Genomic DNA, 20,325 nt, shown 5'->3' on the forward strand with positions numbered 1-20,325 from the left:
TTAATCACTGCAATGGAGTGCGCTGCAAATGACCTGTAAAGTATGATCAAATTATAAAGAAAATTAACCCTCTTGATGTCAAAGCAAGAGGATATTTCCTGTTCTCTGACTTTTAATTTAATTTACAGTTCATTTTCCGAGATGTCATGCTCTTATAATTTTTTATAGTGTTTCAAAAGTGAAATGTTAATGTTACATTTATCTTATTTGGCACATAGCGTCATATTTTCATTTCCCTGCATGCAGGAAAAAAGCTTTTCCAACAAGAAATAGCAAGTAACATGAGTCACATAACATTGTGTCACACACCTTTTTCAATGTATTACAGTATTTCAAATAGCATAAATATTTTTAGTGAAATGTAATTCTATCATTTGAATGCCAATCTAACAAGCATTTTATGTGATAAAAACCAGATCCATATTCCTAATAGTTTGAGGACACTTTTGACCTAAAATGCATTTTAGGAATAGGATGTCCAAAATCTGTAACATGAGTCACAACATAAATTACATTCATGTTCTTGAATTTTAATGCTCTTCACTGCTTAAATAACACTTCCAAGATCTTTGCCTGAATAATAAAATTTGTTGTTGTTGTTGTTGTGGTCTTCAGTCCAGAGACTGGTTTGATGCAGCTCTACATGCTACTCTATCCTGTGCGAGGCTCTTCATCTCCCAGTACCTACTGCAACCTACATTCTCCTGCATCTGTTTCATGTATTCATCTCTTGGTCTCCCTCTGTGATTTTTACCCTCCACGCTGCCCTCCAATACTAAATTGGTGATCCCTTGATGCCTCAGAATATGCCCTAACAACCGATCCCTTCTTCTAGTCAAGTTGTGCCACAAATTTCTCTTCTCTCCTATTCTATTCAATACCACCTCATTAGTTATGTGATCTACCAATCTAATCTTCAGCATTCTTCTGTAGCACCACATTTCGAAAGCTTCTATTCTCTTCTTGTCTTAACTATTTATCGTCCATGTTTCATTTCAATACAAGGCTACACTCCATACAAATACTTTCAGAAACGACCTCCTGACACTTACATCTATACTCGATGTTAACAAATTTCTCTTCTTCAGAAATGCTTTCCTTGCCATTGCCAGTCTACATTTTATATCCTCTCTACTTCAACCATCATCAGCTATTTTGCTCCCCAAATAGCAGAACTCCTTTACTACTTCAAATGTCTCATTTACTAATCTAATTCTTTCAGCATCACCCGACTTAATTCGACTACATTCCATTATCCACGTTTTGCTTTTGTTGATGTTCATCTTGTATCCTCCTTTCAGGACCGTGTCCATTCCGTTCAGCTGCTCTTCCAGGTCCTTTGCTGTCTCTGAGAGAATTACAATGTCATCAGCGAACCTCAAAGTTTTTATTTCTTCTCCATGTATTTTAATACCTACTCCAAATTTTTCTTTTGTTTCCTTTACTGCTTGCTCAGTGTACAGATTGAATAACATCGGGGATAGGTTACAACCCTGCCTCACTCCCTTCCCAACCACTGCTTCCCTTTCATGCCCCTCGACTCTTATAACTGCCATCTGTTTTCTGTACAAATTGTAAATAGCCTTTCACTCCCTGTGTTTTACCCCTGCCACATTCAGAATTTGAAAGAGAGTATTCCAGTCAACATTGTTAAAAGCTTTCTCTAAGTCTACAAATGCTAGAAATGTAGGTTTGCCTTTCCTTAATCTATTTTCTAAGATAAGTTGTAGGCTCAGTATTGCCTCAGGTGTTCCAACATTTCTACGGAATCCTAACTGATCTTCCCCGAGGTTGGCTTCTACCAGTTTTTCCATTCGCTGGTAAAGAATTTGTGTTAGTATTTTGCAGCAGTGGCTTATTAAACTGATAGTTCGGTAATTTTCATATCTGTCAACACTTGGTTTCTTTGCGATTGGAATTATTATATTCTTTTTTTAGTCTGAGGGTATTTCGCCTGTCTCATACATCTTGCATACCAGATGGTAGAGTTGTGTCAGGACTGGCTCTCCCAAGGCTGTCAGTAGTTCTAATGGAATGTTGTCTACTCCCGGGGCTTTGTTTCGACTTGGGTCTTTCAGTGCTCTGTCAAATTCTTCACGCAGTATCATATTTCCCATTTCATCTTCACTACATTCTCTTCAATTTCTATAATGTTGTCCTTAAAAACATTGCCCTTGCATAGACACTCTATATACTCCTTCCACCTTACTGCTTTCCCTTCTTTGCTTAGAACTGGGTTTCCATCTGAGCTCCTGATATTCATACAAGTGCCTCTCTTTTCTCCAAAGATCTCTTTAATTTTCCTGTAGGCAGTACCTATCTTACCCCTAGTGAGATAAGCCTCTACATCCTTACATTTGTCCTCTAGCCATCCCTGCTTAGCCATGTTGCACTTCCTGTCGAACTCATTTTTGAGACGTTTGTATTCCTTTTTGCCTGCTTCATTTACTGCATTTTTATATTTTCTCCTTTCATCAATTAAATTCAATATATCATCTGTTACCCAAGGATTTCTATTAGCCCTCGTCATTTTACCTATTTGATCCTCTGCTACCTTCACTATTTTGTCTGTCAAAGCTACCCATTCTTCTTCTACTGTATTTCTTTCCCCCATTCTTCTCAATCGTTCCCTAATGCTGTCTCTGAAACTCTGTACAACCTCTGGTTCTTTCAGTTTATCCAGGTCCCATCTCCTCAAATTCCCACCTTTTTGCAGTTTCTTCAGTTTTAATCTACAGTTCATAACCAGTAGATTGTGGTCAGAGTCCACATCTGCCCCTGGAAATGTCTTACTATTTAAAACCTGGTTCCTGAATCTCTGTCTTACCATTATATAATTTATCTGAAACCTGTCAGTATCTCCAGGCTTCTTCCATGTATACAATGTTCTTCAAGATTCTTGAACCAAGTGTTAGCTATGATTAAGTTATGCTCTGTGCAAAATTCTACCAGGCGGCTTCCTCTTTCATTTCTTGCCCCCAATCCATACTCAGCTACCACGTTTCCTCCTCTCCCTTTTCCTATTATCAAATTCCAGCCACCTATGACTATTAAATTTTCGTCTACGTTCACTATCTGAATAATTTCTTTTATCTCATCATACATTTCATCAACCTCTTCGTCATTTGTGGAGCTAGTTGGCATATAAACTTGTAGTACTGTGGTAGACATGGGCTTCGTATCTATCTTGGCCACAATAATGCATTCACTATGCTGTTTGTAGTAGCTTACCCGCATTCTTATTTTCCTATTCATTATTAAACCTACTCCTGCATAACCCCTATTTGATTTTATATTTATAACCCTGGATTCACCTGACCAGAAGTCTTTTTCCTGCTGCCACCGAACTTCACTAAGTCCCACTATATCTAACTTTAACCTATCCATTTCCCTTTTTAAAATTTCTAACCTACCTGCCCAATTAAGGGATCTGACATTCCACACTCCGATCCGTAGAACGCCAGTTTTCTTTCTCCTGATAACGAGGTCCTCTTGAGTAGTCCCTGCCCGGAGATCTGAATGAGGGACTATTTTACCCAAGAGGACGCCATCATCATTTAACCTACAGTAAAGCTTCATGCCCTTGGGAAAAATTATGGTTGTAGTTTCCCCTTGCTTTCAGCCATTCGCAGTACCAGCACAGCAAGGCCGTTTTGGTTAGTGTTACAAGGCCAGATCAGTCAATCATCCAGACTGTTGCCCCTGCAACTACTGAAAAGGCTGCTGCTCCTCTTCAGGAACCACATGTTTCTCTGGCCTCTCAACAGATACCCCTCCATTGTGGTTGCACCTATGGTACAGCTATCTGTATCGCTGAGGCACGCAAGCCTCCCCATCAGCGGCAAGGTCCGTGGTTTATGGTGATGATGATGTTTGTAGATTTACAAAAGAAAATACTGGTTTATAGATTGATAACAAGTCATCATAATAAAATACTGATTTCAAAATGTATCGTGCTTCACTTTGGAATCTCCTGGTACCTTCACACTCTGTTTGCATGGTTTTTCAGGACCACTTGTGTATTATTTATTACATGTAGCTTGTCACTGAAGGGACCAACAAAAAAAAATCAATTGCTGATTGAACTAAATATCGACATAATTTTGTAATAATTTAGTAAAAATGTTCACATTACAGATTAAATAAAACAGAAACCCACTGATGATGGCACAGAGCTGCCGAAACATGTTTGGGAGCTTGGAAAAACAGTGTTTTGCGTAACTGGCAGATCTTACATTGAACAATTTTAACTGCAAACACAGTAAACACAAGGAGCTGCAAATCCAGATGATGAATAACTACATATTAGTCTTACAGCATGCTTTTGGGCAATGAAGACTTTCTTTCTTAAAGATGAGTTACCATAGAACTGGGTAATACTGATAGAACCACTTTTGATACGACCAGTATGACATCTGATGAAATGAATGACTTCTTTATAAATTCTGGTAACAAAGGACATCCAGCTTAACAAAATGACAACTATAATTCAAGAATTAATTTTAAAAAAATAGAAAAAAAAGAACAAAGTTATTCATATCGCATAACAAACCTGAAACAGCTACATTTATGTGGACACAAATTGCTGTCACTGGCATAGCAGTAGCTATAGCAAAATTCAACTACTCAAAATCAGAAAACTTGTATACTCTGTCAAATTTTGTTACTAGAAAAGTAGCAGACATTAGACTACAACTGTTTTGTATACTAATACATTGAATTCTTATGAGTTGTTTGTTTCCAGCCTAGTATAACAAGTTGTCCATCATCATCATCATCATCATCATCATCATCATCATCATCAGGATTTGCATCGAGCGTGCCGGGTAGGAACTTTGTGAACGATATGCCTCCATTGGTTTTTGTCCTAGTATAGCTTTTCCCTCTCCACTACATCCCATGTTACTCCTCTCCTCTTGAGATCTTCCTTAACCTAGTCTGTCCGTCTCTTTCGAGGCCACCCAATTGTTCCTCTTCCTGGTACCTCCATCTCCAAGTACTGGCATGAAGTTAGTCAGGTGCATTCGTTTCACATGACTGAACCACTTCAGTTCTTAAAGCATTCATGCTCTCCTCTGTAGTCAGTGTCACCTGTAGGTCTCACAATGATTGGCAGGAGATAAGTGTCCCTCTACATAAAAGTCGGGTTTTTATAACTACCATTCTATTTCTCTTGTACAAATACTTCTCAGAATAGTAGATCATTACTTATATCAACAAATTTACAAACATTTAACCTGCAGTGGAACATCGACAAACAGGATGGTTTAGGGAAAATTCATTGATACTGAAAGTTGTTGAAAATATTATTTTGACACTACATAATGCATTTGAAGCAAAGTCACCTCTTGTTGCCTTACAGATAATGCATTTGAAGCAAAGTCATCTGTTGTTACCATACAGATTGACCTGAGCAACACATTTAACTCTGAGTTTCTTTGGATTCTAATACGTAAACTGTGGTAACATGGCGTTCAAGATACAGAATTCACTCGTATAGCAATGATTGATGACAATGGTAAGCTGAAAGTACACTTTAATGATGTGGGCTCTGAATTCTCTGATGGCTTAAGAGGTGTGCCTTAATGTTCTGTGTTGAGACTCTTATTGTTTATAATTTACATTAACAATCTACCTAGTATCATGCCATGTGTGCCTGTTATGTATGCAGACGTTTCCACTTCATTGCAACAAGAAGTGACGTAGAGGATCTAAAGGAACAGAACAAAACCAACCTAATCATTTCTGGCATGTTGTTCAAACACAATGAATCAACTGTAAACCAGAATGAAACTGAAAATAAATTTTTATTTTGTACAATACCAATACTGTCTGAAGTTATGGGTGCACATTTGGATACCGAATTAACTTGAAACCTCCACACACAATCTACATCAGGGTGTATATGACCCGGGAGATCCGTGAAAAACCCGGGAATTTTTTCATCCGGGAAAAATGGGAATTTTTCATTGTTTTAGTTTTCAGTTAAATTTTTGTAGCTTTGACCGGTAAAAATCAATAGTCTAACAAAGAATATTAATATATCTTGCTACTGCAGAATAATACTGCAGCAATAAAAAATGAACGAGAGAGAAAAAACAAACATAAAACTTAAGTTGCAAAGGAAATGCACCACATACAACAAAAAAACACAGTGCTCATACAAGCGTTTGTCAACAGCAGAATGTGTCAAAGTCTTAAGGAAGGCTATGCAATGTTTCATAACAAATTGCCTCCAATGAGCACGACGTCCCAACTGTTCACATTAGATTCGTTTGAGCGGTTGCGAGTGAGCTTATGCACATGTGCAGTTGAGTCCCGTATGAGTAGTATCTTCTCCCGCTTCTGGCTACAAAAGTATGGCAGTTAGCTGTGTAAGCAATAGCAGCAAGCAGTGAGATGCTATCTGGAAAAATTTCACTGCCAGATTGATGTACGCACAACAGGCCCGGAACTAGGGGGCGGGGGCAAACCAGGGTATCTGCCGCAGGCGGCAGTTTCATGGAGGGCCGGGGGGGGGGGGGGGGGGGCAAATTCATATTATTGAGGACAAAGACCTTGTTTCACAAAGCACCTAGCATCCACTTCACATTGGTCTATCGATTACTCATATGATTTTGAATGCATCCCTGTTGGTTTTTGAACAAATTCTAAGTTGATTTCTGAATGAATCATAAGTTGATTTTTGAATACATGCATAATGTACGTGATGTCTCTGCCAGAGGAATCCCCATTGCATCTAGAAACGAACTTTCCTGCAGACCAAAGGGGACGGGTCTATACGAGCTGAGCGAAATGAAGCCGAATGGGTGAATGCGAATTGCTGTTTATGTGGTTGACTGGGTTTGCAAATGATCAGCGTTGCTATAATTACTAGCGAATTCCATACATTCAGACTAACAGAGTGGAAATAAACGACTAACAGGAATAACAGGTGACAAAGATTCTATTCTGGGAGTAGCACGGAAAACGTGTTGTCCGAACACGTAATAACGCCTAACTGGAGAATAATTGCGGAATAATAAAACCGGTGATTGTGCCAGGGTTAGTAAAGTTTTAACACTGGGGGGAATAGTTACAGAATTCGTGATGACAAGATTGATTGTTAGAACGAGGAAGGAGAAGAAACGAGGACTCACACAGATTATGGAAGAATATGATGATTCCAAATTAATATAAAAATTTCGTACAACTACTTTTCAATCTCATGTTTCAGAAGCTAGAGAGTATGAATGAAATGTGAAACTATTTCCTAACATAAAACTTTTTGCTTGTAGTAGTCCTAATAGGCATTTGATATTGGTACTTCATGAATTATATTCCGTCGTGTTATAAAAATGACCATTTGTGCCAAAACAGTCTCGTGTATTTGGTGTGTGTAACAATTGCTGCAATATTAGGCGGGCGTATTCTGTTTTACCTAACAGACAGTGACAAAATACACGTAAGCAGCTCGAGAAACCCCACCAGTACCGAGCGAGGTGGCGCAGTGGTTAGCACACTGGACTCGCATTCGGGAGGACGACGGTTCAATCCCGTCTCCGGCCATCCTGATTTAGGTTTTCCGTGATTTCCCTACATCGTTTCAGGCAAATGCCGGGATGGTTCCTTTGAAAGGGCACGGCCGATTTCCTTATCAATCCTTCCGTAACCCGAGCTTGCGCTCCGTCTCTAATGACCTCGTTGTCGACGGGACGTCAAACACTAACCACTAACTAACTAACTAACCCCACCAGTCTTGGGTACAATTTGTATTAACAGCTTTTCTAGTATTAGACAACGACATTTCGTTTCTTCCTGTAGCAAAACGTTGACGAACTTTGAAGAGGTAATAGATTCTTTCCCAGAAAGGAAAGTACGCCACATAAAGCTTTGGCAAGATTAGAGAAAAAAAAAAGGTAGGACTTGTAAGGAATAAAGAAATGTGTACTTTCTTGCTTGTCTCTTGTCTAATCGTTTTATGTATCCTATATTTAATTATATGTCACACAAAACAGCAAATTATTCGCTAATAGGCTGTAAAGACTGTATTAATTGCGAGATTTTTTTAAAGAGGGGTCAGGATGTCAAAACGGCTGACTGGGAGCAGGAGAGTCACCACAGGCCTGAATATAGTTTGATAGCGCCCATTACAAAATATTACACGTTTGAATTCCACAGAGCGAAATACAGAGCCGTGCGATGGAAGAATGCTGTGTGAAGAGGCGTGGCACTGCACTTCGGCACTTAATACCAAATAACATGTCTTACATTCCCTCCAACGTTTATTTCTTGTGTATCAGACTCTTCAGAAAGATGTGCGGTACAAAATGAAGATATTTTTGAAAAGACGATTTTTTAAATTTTTGGCGTCCCCCCATGACCCTGGATCTTGCCGTTGGTGGGGAGGCTTTGCGTGCCTCAGCGATACAGATAGCTGTACTGTAGGTGCAACCACAATGGAAGGGTATCTGTTGAGAGGCCAGAGAAACATGTGGTTCCTGAAGAGGGACAGCAGCCTTTTCAGTAGTCGCAGGGGCAACAGTCCGGATGATTGACTGATCTGGCCTTGTAACACTAACCAAAACGGCCTTGCTGTGCTGGTACTGCGAACGGCTGAAAGCGAGGGGAAACTACAGCTGTAGTTTTTCCCGAGGGCATGCAACATTACTGTATGGTTAAATGGTGATGGTGTCCTCTTGGGTAAAATATTCCGGAGGTAAAATAGTCCCCCCGTGCGTATGTCCGGGAGGGGACTACTCAGGAGGACGTTGTTATCAGGAGAAAGAAAACTGGCATTCTACGGATCGGAGCATGGAATGTCAGATCCCTTAATCGCGCAGGTAGGTTAGAAAATTTAAAAACAGAAATGGATAGGTTAAAGTTAGATATAATAGAAATTAGTGAAGTTCGGTGGCAGCAGGAACAAGACTTCTGGTCAGGTGACTACAGGGCTATAAATACAAAATAAAATACAGATGATGCAGGGGTAGATTTAATAAAGAATAGGAAAATAGGAATGCGAGTAAGCTACTATAAACAGCATAGTGAATGCATTATTGTGGCCAAGATAGATACAAAGCCCATGCCTATTACAGTAGTACAAGCTTATATGCCAACTAGCTCCGCAGATGATGAAGAGATTGATGAGAAGAGAAGGAAACGTAGTAGGTGAATATGGAATGGGACTAAGGAATGAAAGAGGAAGCTGCCTGGTAGAATATTGCACAGAGCATAACTTAATCATAGCTAACACTTGGTTCAAGAATCATGAAGAACGTTGTATACATGGAAGAAGCCTAGAGATACTGACAGGTTTCAGATAAATTATATAATGGTAAGACAGAGATTCAGGAACCAGGTTTTAAATAGTAAGACATTTCCAGGGACAGATGTAGACTCTGACCACAATCTATTGGTTATGAACTGTAGATTAAAACTGAAGAAACCACAAAAAGGTGGGAATTTGAGGAGATGGGACCTGGATAAACTGAAAGAACCAGAGGTTGTACAGTGTTTCAGAGACAGCATCAGGGAACGATTGAGAAGAATGGGGGAAAGAAATACAGTAGAAGAAGAATGGGTAGCTTTGACAGACAAAATAGTGAAGGTAGCAGAGGCTCAAATAGGTAAAATGACGAGGGCTAATAGAAATCCTTGGGTAACAGATGAGATATTGAATTTCATTGATGAAAGGAGAAAATATAAAAATGCAGTAAATGAAGCAGGCAAAAAGGAATACAAACGTCTCAAAAATGAGTTCGACAGGAAGTGCAACATGGCTAAGCAGGGATGGCTAGAGGACAAATGTAAGGATGTAGAGGCTTATCTCACTAGGGGTAAGATAGGTACTGCCTACAGGAAAATTAAAGAGATCTTTGGAGAAAAGAGAGGCACTTGTATGAATATCAAGAGCTCAGATGGAAACCCAGTTCTAAGCAAAGAAGGGAAAGCAGAAATGTGGAAGGAGTATATAGAGTGTCTATGCAAGGGCAATGTTTTTAAGGACAATATTGTAGAAATGGAAGAGGAAGTAGATGAAGATGAAATAGGAGATATGATACGGCATGAGGAGTTTTGACAGAGTACTGAAAGACCCAAGTCGAAACAAGGCCCCGGGAATAGACAACATTTCATTAGAACTACTGACAGCCTTGGGAGAGCCAGGCCGAACAAAACTCTACCATCTAGTGAGCAAGATGTATGAGACAGGCGAAATACCCTCAGACTTCAAGAAGAATATAATAATTCCAATTTCAAAGGAAGCAGATGTTGACAAATGTGAAAATTACCGAACTATCAGTTTAATATGCCATGGCTTTACAGACGAATGGAAAAACTGGTAAAAGCCGACCTCGGGGAAGATCAGTTTGGATTCCATAGAAATGTTGAAAGATGCGAGGCAATACTGAGCCTACGACTTATCTTAGAAAATAGATTAAGGAAAGGCAAACCTACATTTCTAGCATTTGTAGACTTAGAGATAGCTTTTGACAATGTTGACTGGAATACTCTCTTTCAAATTCTGAAGGTGGCAGTGGTAAACTACAGGGAGCAAAAGGCTATTTACAGTTTGTACAGAAACTAGATGGTGGTTGTAAGGGTCGAGGGGCGTGAAAGGGAAGCAGTGGTTGGGAAGGGAGTGAGACAGGGCTGTAGCCTATCGCCATTGTTATTCAATCTGTAAAATGAGCAAGCAGTAAAGAAAACAAAAGAAAAATTTGGAGTAGGAATTAAAATCCATGGAGAAGAAATAAAAACTTTTAGTGTAAGCGTAGGCTTCCGCGGCCGTTGTCTTCTTCAATAAAATTCTTCAGGGTATCAGACCGCATCGTCATAATTAAAAATGGGCCAACGTTCCGGCCAGCATTGCAGCTAGCCTTCATCAGGGCCTTACGTTAACTGCTAAATGAACACACTTGGTTCCTTAAATAGCTGCACGAGAAAACCGTGTCGTTACTTGATTGGCTGTAAAAGGAGGAGGAGGAGGAGGGGTGAAAGGTATGCTTTATTGGTGTTTCCTTTATTATCTGTCATTGGCTGAAATAGCTGTTTTCTATTGGTCTTTATATTAATCCACCCCATTGGAGGAGACGGACGAATAGCGAACAGGTGATGGCTGTGACATCACACTGTTTCCATGCTGTCCAGAAGCCGGCTGCGGCGTGCCATTGCTTTGTGTGCTCGCGACCACTACTGCGGCTCTCCGCGTGTCTGCATGGGCCGCCACGGCTCTGCCGCCGCTCCGTAGCCCTGCTATTGCAGGCAGCCAAGACCTCGGAAGCTTGTACCCGTCCTCTCTATTCATGTTGGCGGGTTTTTTGACTATTTCTATCGCCTCTCTAATCTTTCTTTTGAAAGTGAGAGGCTGTTTCGCCAGGACGCGGGCTTCTTGAAAAAAATATTGGTTTCCCGCACTCGTCTCAGTGTTCCGCCACTGCTGACTTAGTGTGTTGTTTCAGGTGGATATATCTTTCATGTTCCGAGAGCCTTGTGCTAATCGGACGTCCCGTCTCACCTATGTAGACTAATCCACACGCACAACCAATTTCATACACGCCAGCTGTGTGTAGTTTGTCAACTGCATCCTTGGTAGAACCGAGCATGTCTGATATTTTGTTTCTGCTTCGGAAAATTGGTTTGATGTCGGCTTTTCGTAGAATTTTGCCAATACGTTCGGTGACCCCTTGTACATATGGTAACACAGCAATGCTCTGTGCCTCCTTCTCCTCTTCCCTATTAGTCTTCTCCCTTGTCGACATGGTGCTGTCTATCATCTGCTTCCCATAGCCCTTAGTTCCGAAGATGGACCTGAGGCGTTCAAGTTCTGTCTTCAGATGTTCTTCGTCGCTTATCCTGTACGCTCTCTTTGTTAGCGTGTGCAGGGCGGACTTTTTCTGCGTGGGGTGATGGTGGGAGGAGACGTGAAGGTACCTGTCCGTATTGGTTGGTTTCCTGTACACTTTGTGGCCAAGTTTACCATCAGGTTTTCGATAAACTTCCACGTTTCATTTTCTAAGGTTCCGGGAAATTCTATGCCGGTGTGTAGAACCACAATCATTGAAAGGTTTGATAAGTTTTACAGTTCTGAGGAAAAGTATGCTGTTACTTAACACGGAAAAAGTGCATTTTCATCTGGGAGAAAGCTATTTTTAACCGGGAAATCCGGGACTTTTTTTTTTTCCTCGTTCACGTATACACCCTGTATATGCACTAAATTATCAAGATCCTGTACAGGCTACATAAACTTGGAACACGTGTGACTGAAAATATGCATTTTTTCATAACCACTTAACATATTGCATACTGCTTAGGTGCAGCTGCACAGAGACGGAGAGTGTTTTTATGGGGCAGAGGAAGGGTGTCAGATATTCAGCAGATGTTTTCAAAAACTGTGTGTCATGACAATCCCATCGTTATTTATACTTATAGCTCAGTTGGCATACATTGACTCCTGACGGTTGCAGGGGAATGGGTACTGAAGCGTTGCGAGCCCGTGAACCAGTAACGTAATGCCGCGTTGTAAACATGTATGGTGAGTGCCTCAGTATTGTCACAGCTGTGTACAGTTTTCGCCTGCAGCCGTTAGCACTTCACTGGCACAGTGCTGCTAGCTGTCAGGGAACTTCTTACATTGTCTCAACTGTAGTTGTCTAGTCTACACAAAAGAAAACCACGAGAGTTATAAATTAAGACACCCATTTCATTGTTACATTACATGTTACAAAGAAAAGATTCACTAACCCTTTGCAAGGTTAGGGAAGACTCATATTTTGGGGTAAAACTGTTCATTGCACTGTCACCAGACATGTAGACATTTCTTACTAAAAACTTTCAGAAATGTTCTACAAAATTGTTTTAAAAAGGCGGCTTTCTATGCCATGGAGGAATTTTTTGGTTGTGCTAAAGATGATCTAAAATTTTAATGTATGCTCATTGTATGTTTGTACTGTATGCAAATCTGTATGATTTAACTGTTCTTTATTATTATTATTATTATTATTATTATTATTATTATTTGTATTACTATTATTCAGTTTGTACGAACTATTAACATCAATAGCTTACAAAATGTTCAAAGATGGAGGAAACAAATAAATTAGAAAAATCAATATTATTCAGTGAAAAAAATGCAGAATATGTCAACTTACTAATTGGTCTCCCCCCAAGGTTTGTAATGATTCTAAGTGCAAATGTGGCTGAACTAAGTTATTTAAGGAACTCTAAAATGTGCTTTTTCCGGTTTAAATTCTCACCCATGTGAATACCAAAAAAATGTTGAGTTTTCCACTCTACTTATTATTTTCTAATCCATGAAAAAATCTTAACAAGAGAACACGTAAGTGTAGTACTTCAAGAGGTGCATCTCACAGCTCAAACTATCAACTGACTCAAAATACTGGGTTTCAGCAGAACATGCAATAGGCATAAAACTGGGAGAACTGACCGTGTATAATGTCTATAAACCGCCATCACAGAAATGGTCCATGGGTATCTTGCCCAAGGTTACCACCCAGTAGTTTATGCTGGCGATTTAAACTCCCAACAAACCAGATGGGGCTACCTGAGATCCACACATGAAGGTACTGGACTAAATGAATGGGCAGACAACCAAGATCTATATCTCCTGTTTGACCCTAAGGACAAAGCAACCTTCAAATCAAAAGCTTGGGGCACAACATCCACTCCCGACCTAACCTTTGTCACACGTATAGCTACAGGCATACTTGTGCAAGCAACGAGGATGGTCCTTGAGGCTTTTCCACAGAGCTAGCACAACCCAGTAATAGTAGAGATTGGACTGTCAGTCCTTCAATACCCTGCTGGAACCTCAGGAAAGCTGACTGGAATAAATACCGGTCCTATGTTGAGAAGACGATACATCAGATACCATCGAAACCTGATAACTACAAAAAATTCACAAACCTAGTACACAAAGCAGCCTTAAATGCAATTGCAAGGAAGAAATACACCCCCTGTTGGGCAAAATAGTCTGAATCACTAATGGAGGAATTTGAGAAGTGTGGGGACACCGAGACTGTGGACCAACTGATAACACTATGAATGAGGAACGAAGTAGCAGATGGAAAGAGGCAATGGAAAAGTTAGATTTCACCCATTCTATCAAAAAGAGATGGGGTCTGTTGATGAAATTAGGCAGTGCTACAGTATCTCAGAGGTTGACTCTTGGCACAAGTGCTTCTGAGATTTCAGCTATCCTGAAACACACCTCCAAAATCCAACTAAAGGCATGTGAAAAGAAAGAGTTTTCCAGAAACCTGAACAGTTTTATTAGTCAATAATTCAACCAATGTGCGTGTTGTGAAAGAAGTGGAGACAGAAGAGATTTTCCAGGCTCTGAAGCTAATGAAGAAGGAAAAGCAGCCGGACATGGCGAGATCCTACCAGAATTCTTGATGGAACTGCGAACTCAATGTAGAAGGTGGCTCGCCAAACTCTGCACAGAATGTATCAGTACGGGTGCTCTCCCCAAGATCTGGAAAGAAGCAAGTCTCCACTGTGATGGAACCTGGAAAGAATGTAGATAACCCAAAGAACTACAGACTAATATCCCTGCTATGTACCTCCTATAAATTATTTGAGATAGTATTACTGACTAGATTAACTCCGTACATTTACGCCAAGCTTCCAACATACCGAGCCGGTTTTCGAGCAAGGAGAAATTGTTGTGATCAAGTGCTGTTCCTTACAACCTACATAGAGAAAGGCTTCTCATAGATCTTACATCAGCTTGTGATAGTGTGGATCGAAGAGCTGTTGTTCAAACTAACTAGAATCATAAAATGCAAGCAGACCTACACACTACTCAAGAACATGTTACAGGTAGGAAAATCAGTCTCGCTTCATGTCACAAACAGCTAGAGTGGTTCTGAATAATGATCTGACACAGGGCTCGGCACTAGCACCCATTCTCTTCAACCTATATATAGCTGACATGCCAGAAACCAAATCACGTAAATTTGCATTTGCTGCTGACATAGCCATCACGTAACAAAGTAAAAATTTTAATGATCTTGACGAAACAATGAATGCAGACCTGGAAGAACTGAATACATATTACTCCAAGTAGCTCCTACACCCAAATCCCAACAAAACAACCAGCACAATAATGCACCTTAACAACAGAGAAGTATGTAGAAAATTATGGCTTTCTATGAATGGACAGCAGATCAGACACAAGAATAACCCTAAATACCTGGGTGTGAAACTATATCGCACTCTACCGTACAGTGCACACCTAGAAGACACAAAACAGAAACTAAAATCCCACACCACTATCCTTTCGAAACTGGCTGGAACGACATGGGGATGTGGGGCGAGCACTTTGAGGACATCGAACATACCAAAAAATCTTAGACAACGCAGAACTCCCTATCCACGAAGATGTAACAGCTACAAACAAGCTTAAATCCAGGACAGCTTTTCTGGAAAATCGGTGAAGAGCTTCAAGTCAAAAACAACCTGGAAGGAACAATGGGCTGCAAGTGCACATAAGAACTGCAGCTTGGTGGATGACCCCAACAAGAAGATTAAAGCACTCAACCTCCCAAGGAAACTGCGGGCAATTTTGAACCCCCAAAGAGCAGGTGTCGGAAGAGGCAAGTAACTAATGAAGAAATGGGGCCTGTGAGGCAGCTCTGAATGTGAGTGTGGTGAAATCCAAACAAAGGACCTTTACACGTGTGTGAAGTGTACGGATACAATGGTGGTTTGAAAGACATACACAGACTCAGCAACTCAACCTTAAAGTGACTCGAGAGTATTTGTATAGTATTATAAGAGCACCAATAAAGAATATTGTTACCATAGTTGTATAATTGTATTGTAATTAATGTAAGAATGATTGCCTATGTATATGCCGAACGAGTAAATAATTATTTTCTCACCATATGTTAGACTTATCATTGGTGTAGTACCTCCAGATGTGCAGAACTGAATATGTTATCTTTTTAAATTTGAGTATTTGTATAGTATTATAAGAGCACCAGTAAAGAATATTGTTACCATAGTTGTATAATTGTATTGTAATTAATGTAAGAATGATTGCCTATGTATATGCCGAACGAGTAAATAATTATTTTCTCACCATATGTTAGACTTATCATTGGTGTAGTATCTCTAGATGTGCAGAACTGAATAGGTTATCTTTTTAAATTTGAGAGCGAGACCATTCACAGAAAACTAGTCAATGGCACTGTTAAGAAAATTGTTTACCATTTCTTCTGTTGCTGTTTGTGTGCTTTGATTGATTACAGTACTAATGTCATCCTCAAAAATAATTAATACTACTTGTTGTATATTAGATGAAAGATCGTTTATGTATATGAGGAACACTGATGGACCTAAAAGATTGAGCCTTGGGGAACTCCATATATGATTTACATTAGTTAAATTAAGTAAATCTTTGTGCGTTCTTTTGGTTATATATGAGATTATACATTGGTTGGCTATAGCATCCATTCCATAAACCTTCAGTTTATTTATCTATGAGGATATTGTAGTTTACACAGTCAGATGGCTTAGATAGGTCACAAAAAATACCCACCAGCACTTTTTCACTATTTAATGCTTGTAAAATTTGGTGAGTAAATGTGTCAATGTTATTCTCAATAGAGCAACACTTCTGAAATCCAAAATGCTTTACTGCGGATATTATTGTTACTCAGGTGGAATACTAGTTTAGAATACATCACCTTCTCAAACGTTTTGAAAAATTATGTAAATAATCCAGTAGTCTTGTTTATCAGCTTTTCACAGCGGAATTTGACAATGGCATATTGAATCTCTCTGGAAAAAATTCCTCAAGTAAGTGATGTGTTACATATTTCAGCTAAAACAGGCTTTGTTACATGGGAACAAATCTGTAGTACTCTGTTGGAAACTCAGTCAAGTCCTTATGAGCTCTTGTTTTTGAAGGGAAAATGTAATGTTCTTAATTTCAGGACAAGTTGGTAATACATATGTTTGAATTTTATGAGAGTTGCTTTTTCAACAGACTGCTGTGCTTTTTCTCATAAACTGTTTGTCCCTACATCTTCTGCTACATATAAGAAATTGATTATTAGAGGCATTTACTATCTGTGACTCATAATTCATAGCCCTTGCATTTAAGTCAATAGTGATGTCATCCTGTTCCTTGGCCAGTTGTCCTGTCTCGTTTCACTACATTCCATACAGCCTTATGTTTCCCCTGGGGGTAAGAATAGGCCTGAGGTAATCCTGCTTGTTGTAAGAGGCGACTAAAAGGAGTGTCACACATTTCGGCCTTTCCTGTGTAGGGTTTGACCTCCGTTCTTCAAAATTTTCACAAAGAGTGAGCTAATTGGGGAAGGGCACCTTACATGGTGCATCATGTCCATCGTGCATTGATATCTTGAGCCCATTTTCTTGTCGTCGCATTTCAGTCCCGCTCATTCTTGGGCCAAGGACACCTTCCTGGGTGCGTTTTTCACCATGCACTATGCAGTGTTGCTTTCTGCATCGACAATGACTATGGACTCTGCACGTGATATCCAGCACAGTAGCCAGACCGTTGTGGTGTGGCCGACATGTACCCTGTTGGTTGTAGCCCCTGACCACACAGGGATCGCTTTGCTGATGCCTGCGCCGTTATCTCCCCACGTATGCCAAGGAGTTGATGCCCATCCCCCTAGGCATCGGGACTCCCGGCAACGGCCAGCCTGCCGGGTGGCCTTTGCTGCAGCTTGGTGGTGCCCGTAGGGAGGGCCCCTGATCAGAGTGGGTGGCATCACGGCAGATGACACGCGATGAAGCACAGTCCATCATCTCTTGCTGGTGGTGAAACACCAGCAGTCTCTAAGCATTCACGAGCTCAATTCAACACACAGAAGTACAACCCTAAATTGTTCCCCTCCCTGGCCACACCGTGGGAGGAACATCAGGCTAAGGATGGCGGCTGATCTTATTCGCTCCGGTACCTTGTATGTTTGAGAGCTGATGGGGAATCTTTCATGACGATGAAGCCTCAGTTTTTTGTTTATCATTTAGAGGACTAGTTTGGAGAGGTGGAGAGCTTGTCCAAAATAAGATCTGGAGTCTTGATCAAAACAGCACCCTCTGCCCAGTCACGGGCGTTACTCACTTGTGACAATCTGGGGGATGTTTCTGTAGCCATCTCACCCCATAAAACCTGAAATATGGTCCAGGGTATCATATTTTGCAGGGTCCTTCTTTTGCAGTCTCATGATGAGCTGCGTACCAGTTTAGAGCGGCGAGGTGCACATTTCATCTGGTGTGTCCACCGGGGTGCAAGGGATAATCAGGTTGCCCCTGACGCCTTCATCTTGGCCTTTGAGGGTGATACATTGCCCGAGAAGGTCAAGATGATGGTCTACCGCTGTGATGTAATGCCCTATATCCCTCTCCCGATGCGGTGCTTTAAGTGCTGGCAATTCGGCCATATGTCTTCCTGCTGTACTTCCAGCGTCACATGTCGAGATTGCGGACGCCCATCACATCCCAATACTCCATGTGCCCCGCCTCCCATCTGTGTCAGCCGCAGAGAGCACCATTTGCCTTGCTCACCAGATTGCAGGATTCTCCAGAAATAAAGGAAAATCATGGATTACAAGACCCTGGACCGACTGACCTACACTGAGGGTAAGAGAAAGTTTGATTGCCTGCATCCTGTACGTATGACATTGTCTTACGCCGCTGCTACAACAGTTCTGCAACCATCAGCTTTACCAACCCCCGTCACCTCTCAGAGCCAGAAGACTACACCTGCTCCCTTGATAGTGGGGGGCATTTCCCTCCCTGTTGCTCCTGCACCACCGACTTCGGGAGCAACCTCCCTCCCCCCACGAACCATCGTGGACGTCTGTCTGCACTTCTAAGCGAGAGAAGCGTAGGTCTTCTTCTTCGTGCACTTCAGTATGTCCATTCATGCCCCAGGGAATCGTTTCTTCTGTGTACTGACTCCTTGGGCAGCTTACAAGCTGTCAACCAGTGCTATCCTCGCCATCCTTTGGTGGCGTCCATCCAGGAGTGCATTTAAGCCCTGGACTGGTCCCGTTGTTCATTGGTGTTTGTGTGGACCGCAGGACACGTCAGCATTCCAGGCAACCAACTTGCTGACAGGCTACGCGGAAACTGCTTCTGGAGATGGGCATCTCTGGACCTGAACTGCATTCTAACTTACACCGCAGGGTTTTTCGACTTAGGGAGACGGAATGTCATAACAGTACGCACAACAAACTGCGTGTCATTAAGGAGACGACGAATGTGTGGAAGTCTTCCATGCGGGGCTCTCACAGGGTATCAGTTGTCCTCTGCCGGCTCCGCATTGGCCACACTTGAGCAACCCACGGTTGCCTTGTGTGGCATGAAGACCCACCTCAGTGTCGGTGCGGTGCCCAGTTGACAGTGGCCCATATTCTGGTGCACTCTCCCACTTTGACTGCCCAGCGACAAAATCTTGGGTTACTGGACTCGTTGCTTCTAGTTTTATCTGACAGCGCCTCATTGACTGATTTAGTTCTATGTTTTATTCATGAAGGTGGGTTTTATCATTTGATCTAAGTTTTAGCGCATATCCTTTGTCCCTCTGTGTTCTCCACCCTAGTGCTTTTAGTGTGGAGTTTTTAATGTGTTGCAAAGTGGCTGGCTTTTCCTTTTTATTCTCATAGTTGGCCAGCCACCGTAATCTGCTTTCTTGTTTTACTGTTTCTAGCATCTCTCTGTTGTTTTTGTGTCCTCTTTTGTTCCTTTTAATGTTCTTGCCTTTCCTTCGTTCTTATGGTTTATCCTTACTTTCCATTTTGTGTTGTATGTCTTGTCTGTTTTATTCTCACACTTGGGGCATTGTTTTATTAGGGACAAGCGACCGATGACATTGTAGTTTGGTCCCTCCCTCCTCTTTTAAACCAACCAACAGCCTTAAGTCTGTTGTCAGAATTGTTTATTTCTGACATAATGTGCATGATTTTTAATAACTTTTCTCAATAAGTTTGAGTTGTTTTTGTACTGTGCAACTGCTGCAAGACCTTAACTTGTTCCTGCCAACAGATAAGATGCTTTAATCCCTCTAATGATTCATTGTGTTTTACATGGTCATTTAATATCCTTTCTGATTAGCTTATGCAGAAAGCTATTTTCAAATAATTATATGAATTTATCATGGAATAGCTTACATTTTATGTCGGCATTTGGTTCATTATAAACTTCATCCCAGGTCATCTCTTGTAAAATATTCTTAAAAATATTTGTCCAAGAGTCATTAAATATTCTAATTGATTTGCACTTAGTAGTTTCTTTACTGTAAGCACTATCTCATTTATCCTAACTAACTGTGCATTGTGATTA

At 40.9% G+C, this 20,325-nt stretch overlaps 2 protein-coding genes across 4 annotated transcripts in view; one reads left to right on the plus strand and one right to left on the minus strand.

Moving 5' to 3' along the window:
• LOC126471412 (calponin homology domain-containing protein DDB_G0272472) overlaps nucleotides 1–20,325 on the minus strand; it is a 162,988-nt gene that overhangs the window by 140,838 nt on the left and 1,825 nt on the right. The window lies entirely within an intron of this gene.
• Nucleotides 1–20,325, plus strand: part of LOC126471404 (bifunctional glutamate/proline--tRNA ligase) — a 252,116-nt gene that overhangs the window by 3,656 nt on the left and 228,135 nt on the right. The window lies entirely within an intron of this gene.

The sequence above is a fragment of the Schistocerca serialis genome, chromosome 1 (assembly GCF_023864345.2).
Source record: "Schistocerca serialis cubense isolate TAMUIC-IGC-003099 chromosome 1, iqSchSeri2.2, whole genome shotgun sequence".
NCBI classification, from domain to species: domain Eukaryota; kingdom Metazoa; phylum Arthropoda; class Insecta; order Orthoptera; family Acrididae; genus Schistocerca; species Schistocerca serialis.